A 6,000-nucleotide genomic window follows, 5' to 3' on the forward strand; every position below is an offset into this window, starting at 1 on the left:
TGTCATCTTGGCAATTCCAGATCTAAACTGGAAGAACATTTTGTTCTGCTTTATACACACACACGTTGCATATCTAAAAAATTTTACGCTTTTCATCCCAAAGCAGGATGAAAATGGAATGCCAAGATCTTGGAAAACTGAGATGCAGAGAACAACATTCTGCAGTTCCTTTAGCTGAGTAATACTAATAAGATATGAATTTTCTTTCCTGCAAAAGTGGGGCTGAGGGAATGAAGAGTACATCACTTAAGCAGTGCAAAGCCTAAAACACATCACTCTTCTTCTTTCCCAATCTCCAAGTGGTATCAAAGGCATTTGTCTTCAAAGTAAGCCTCTCAGTGAGTAAAAATACCTTTCTGCAAAGGGCCAGCATTTGGCCTTGCAGGCACTTCTCCCAGAGCACACTTCATCAAGGTCAAATAATTTTGTTGTTGGCCACTTCTTCTTCCAGGTTTTTTACTCCTGTTCAACATCTGGCTTCTAACAAACTTCTGGGAATTGTTGTTCTCTCTCCTGCAAGGCTGAAGAGAACAGTAGATATGGTAATTTAATCAGTATTACCACCAGAAGGTGCTCATTGAAAACACGGAGACCTTTCTCAAGCTCAGTTTGAACACTTCTCATCAGAGCAACCAGAGCAGATTTTTATCATTCAGGTGATAAATAAGAGTCAACAACCACTCACCAAACCTTCTTTTCTTATTGCAAATATCTTTATGAAATGAGGCAAGCCAGGCTCCACAAAGCTAAGGAGGATACTATTTTCACAACTAATTCACCATAGCAAATATAAAATATGCGTACTGTCAAAGTAAGAGTTCTTTGGAGTATAAACATCTGAAAAGTGAAAACGGAAGGGAAATTCCTTAATGTTCTTTAATAATGAGATTCTAGTCTGTGGCACCTGGTTTTGTGAAAGAAGCTTTTGCCTATTTAGTGATATTCCAGGTGGGAGAAGCTGGCTCTTGAAAGACATCTGTCAAAAGACTCATATGACACTTGAGCTGTCAAACAGGGTCTCAAGCTTAGGAAAGCTTTCAGCTTCTACACTGTGCTCAGCCTCTGTTTGCAAATTCATTCAGGAATAAAGTCCTATGGAAGAGACATGGGCCAGGCAATTCTGACACAATATACCTCAATATACAGTTCCAGGGAGGGACGTTATCTGGATTGGTCTGTGCAAACGTGAGCTTAAAATCAGACAATTTTTGCATAATTCATGTCCTTTCCATTATTTTCCTATGTTAAAAACATTGATCAGTGCTGTTCTGTTACGTAGTGGTGTGGGCTCAATCAACCTGACCTTACGTCTTGGCTAAAGAGAATTGCAAGGTGTGGCAGGCAGAAAGTACATCCTCTCTATGGGGGACAGATGATCTCTCCCTCTGCTCTTGGTGTTGTATTTCCACGTAAGTGAGAGTTGCATCAATGGGTTTTGCTTGGAAAGGCCTATGTATAGTCAAGGCTGGCCTCCAAATGAAGAGAAATACACACAGTGATGTGCAAAAGGAGAATCATCTGGCTAAATATAGCCCTGCAAGGTACAGTCTGAGACAGTCACCCAGACAGGTGCCCTAACAGTCAGAGAAGGGGAACAGGCACTTCCCAGGTGTCTTTCTTAGGTTCCTACATGTGGATACCTCTGTGTGTGCTGGGTGTCTCAGCCCCCCTTACAGTTAATGGAGATCACATCAAAAAGTCCAAGGAGCCTAATGACTTAGATGAGCCTAAAATGGGTGCCTACATCTGGCTAGCACAGTCACCCCTGAACTTCACTGACTACTGGCAAGGTCTCCATTCAAGCAACAGGAGCCTGGTGCACACAGTGATATCCAAATGGAGATACCTGGGATACAATTCAGCTGCCTAAACACAAGTGCTTAATGCCATTTAGGATGCCCTAGAGTACCTACAACATCCAGACAGAGCTGATAAATAAGACACAGGACCAGATCCTTTTGCAATGGCAGCTGGAGGCCAGACAGCAGACACTAAGATCTGAAATAATACTAGGCAGATATGTTTAGTGAGATACACCTTTAAAGTTGGGTGTCTTAACCCAAAAGTGAAACCCATCCTAGATATCTGCATTCGGATGGATGAACCATGATCTAAAAGCGCTTGCCATCGACTCTAACAGGAGCTGCACTGATCAGCTCAGGTGGAGAAACCTACATCATGGATGACTAAAGTCAAGTTGGATGAACCTGACTCCCACATAGATATCATCACTGGTTCAGAGGAGGTGCTGAACTCCCTAACTTTTTCCCTGGGTCTGGAAACTCTGCCACTTGGCTCGTCTAGATGTGTTAACCCTCTCTGAAACACTTCTTCTTCCCAGCACACAGGCAAAATGGATGTAAAGGAAGATATATATGAGCAGAAACCATAAAATCTGTGAAGTGACTTGCCTGCTGAAAAAATTCCCATCAACCTTTTTAGCTGGTAATGTGACAGTGAGCAGGAGGGGCAGTGACCTTCTATTTCTGCTATATATCAAAATAAACATTTGTAAATGCATGAGAAAAAAAAAAAACCACCACACCTCTTCAATCTACCACTATGCATATATTCTCCCTTTCAACATCTATACATATCTACAGATACATATATATTTCAATTTTGGGGTACCCAGTTTTTTATTTTGTACTTACCCACTAAGAAATAATCTTTTGAGTGTGTGCTTTTGTTAGTCCAAGAAAAGACAATTTTAAGAAAATGTTGAGTAGCCAAAAACTGAATTTTCCAGCTGAAAACCATTTAAACAAGAGGATTTCAATCCACCCTTCTGTACACAGTTTTTGGATTCTTTCTTCAGCCTGTAGTCTTCTAAAATAAACAACATTCTTTGAATTTATTTTAAAAAATAAAATAGTAAATCTGTGGGAAAGGGTAGCAGAGAAGCAAAGTTCTGATCACTGACGACTTTAGTAATCCCAGGATAATTCTTAATTCTCTTTGAAGCCAGTGGTATTTTTTTCCTCTTAATTTCAACAGGAAGAGGCCAAGGACTCATCCCTGAGTGTGATAACCTCTGCTGCTAGAAAGCCATAAAATATATTTATATTTTCCTGGCATTGTTCTGTTTAGACAGGTTTAGGTTTACTCATGAGATTTGTTCCCATACTAACTGTGATTACTGTATCAGGCTCTTTTCTTGTTATTTTGCTCCTAAAACTAGTGTTTGGATGTTGTAATGAGGAAGATGGGGGCTGGAAGCAGCAAATGTAATTTTTGTAGCTCCGCAGCAGACTTCTCAGGTGATTGTGGACAAGTCATTTGGTGGATTTCTTGGATAGTGAAGCACACACTCTAGAAATCACTATCAACAAGAACCTACCACGTGATTGCCAGAGGTTTTACCACTAACGTTATAGGGTGAATTTTAATGTAATTGTGCAAACCTGCTGATAGCTGTAGAAGATGCATTTATGCACAATATACACTGACTGAATATAGTTCATATTTCATACAGTATTTTTAACAGTAAATTAAAACCAAATGCCAATAAAGATCCTTGGAGACCTACCCCTCCATCTGAAAGTCTTGTTCTTGTTTGTATATTTACCTTTGGCTTACTTCTCAGCTTAATTTTTAGCTCTCTGTGCAGATAAAGGCACCTATGGAGACCCCTGTTCACATATTCACTCCATTATTCAATAATTTAGAGGCCGGTCTCAAAATATGCAAGCCAGCAGCAGGACAGTCAGGCAGAGGAGGTATGAGGAGATGCAGAAGAACCCAAGGAAGGTATGGAGCAGCCACAGCATGGATGGGTGTCCAAACAGCTGCAAGGACCTATGCCTGGGAAAGTTTCCCATGACAGGGGATACTAAAGCGGGGAGGGGGCAATACCGCTCCCCAGAGCACATTTCGTATTGGAAAATATCAAGATGCTTCTCTGGGGTTTGGGACTGCAGCCATGCGAAGGCTGAGGGTAAGTCTTCTGCAGCATTACCCCTCTTTGAACTCATGAAACTATGTTGCCTCTGTCCTGACATCCTCATGCAAAAACATCAGCATGTCCGCCTTCCCTGAAGTTCTGGTTGTTTGCCTTGGCGTTGTAGCGACGTGTCCTTCAGTGGTGAGGTCAGGGACAGCTCCATGGTCACTGCAGCAAGACCCCTCACTTCCCTGCAACCTTCCGTTCTCACACCAGCAATGGATTTTGTCCCTTTGTCAAATGCATGGGAGACATCAGGGCAACCTGCTCCCTTCTATCCATGCAATCGAGAACATGGTCTGGCAAGGTCCTATGCACAGGCAGACCCTTACCCCCCCTTCACCCACCCATTCACACACAGTAACAGTGGTCATCAGCTGGATGCAAGTCCATGGGCATCACTGGTGAAGGTGGGCTGAGAATTTCCTACCGCTGTAGCCACACATCCTTGCATTCGCCTTCCATCACACCAGAAAGTCCTAGTGTGACACTCATCACTGACCTCATGAGTGTTAAAAATAATCGTTTGAATAAAAGAATAGGTGGGAGAAGGCAGAGGAACTACAGCTCTTCACACTCAGACTGAAGTCATGTGAAACGGTGGCCTTAGATAAAGCTCTTGCAGGCAAACTCATCCTGATGAAGAGCTACAGGATTGCTAGGTCAGCTTGTGGGGACAGTGCAGTAGGATACAGAGAGCTTGATGTAAGGGGAGGTTGGGTTAGCACACAGAGTTGGACCAGGCCTCCCAAAATGTGCAGAAAGCCATTGCATTCAGGATGATTTCCAGACCCTGGGCCATTGCAATCCTCTCCTCCAGCCTCCTGCAGCTGGTGGGTGAGCAGCAGCACGCAGTGCTCCTGGGCCAGCGACTGCTGAGACGGGCAAGCAGGTGAAGCTTTTCAGTATTCGTCCCACACCAGGGTACTCCCCCAATCTTCTTGCAATGACCACAGGAGAGGGTTTCCTGAGCTGATGAAACCAGCTCCATGGGCTGTGCAGTGTAAGAAGTTCTTAACACTTTTCCTCTGATGGTCATTACTTTACAGCTATTGGTATTAAATTTCATTCCCCATCTTTTTCCTCATTCACTAGAGTTCCTCACAATCCTCCCCAAGCCTGACTTCATGATATCTACAGATGTCAGTCTCCCTTGGTTCTTCTTCCTTCCTTGACCAACGCCTCTGAGCACCTCTAAATTCTGCTAAACAGCACAGGATCCAGCGGGGGACTGCGAGGACCGCGCACAAAAGTTGGTGCATAATGAATCCTGATCATGCAATTCTCCTCTTTTTTTCCTGCCTCCACATCAGTCTTGATCCATGACATTTGCCCTTCACTTTGTCATTACTTGGTGCAATACAGTCTCCTTTCCTGCACAGGACCTGTTTAGGATCTCCTGAAAGTCAAGAAAAAATTTACCAGCTGGTTCTCTTTTATTAACTGCTGTCATTGACACATTAAAATAATTTTATTCAAAGGAATTAATCCCCCTTTTGCCACTATCTCTTCTCAACCTGGGGCTGTCCAGGAGCCAAACTAGATAGTACAGACTGCAGGCACAGTTAAAAAAACCTGTACAACAGACTCTGAAAATAAATAGACTCATTTTCACAAAGCTAGATGTCTGAAACATTTATCATTAACATATTCAGAGAAGCTCAGGGAAGGTCAATATAGGGCCAAGGACCGAATATGAAGTATGTTATATCTACATAGCCCTGATGTCCAAATGAAAACTGCAATACAATGCATGAAATGCCAGTTGGTCTTGAACAGAAGGTATTTATTAGCCTTGAAGCTTTTTTGCTATTGTTGTTAGAGTTTGCCAAGTTGCAAATGTTCTGCAGTTTTCAAATGGAAAATGGTCTGGTTTTCTAACAGAAAAACACCACATGTTGGTGTTTGCCAGACACCTCAGCTGCCTGTCTGCTGGGCTATCTCAGTTACCAATTCCAGCCTCTCACTGCAAAGCAACCCTGGAGGCAGATGTCTCAGATCCAGCATCCACATCCAATTTCCTTCTTTATTTATTTTTTTGTTCAAAATCTGGAACT

The sequence above is a fragment of the Ciconia boyciana genome, chromosome 1 (genome assembly GCF_034638445.1).
Source record: "Ciconia boyciana chromosome 1, ASM3463844v1, whole genome shotgun sequence".
NCBI classification, from domain to species: Eukaryota; Metazoa; Chordata; class Aves; order Ciconiiformes; family Ciconiidae; genus Ciconia; species Ciconia boyciana.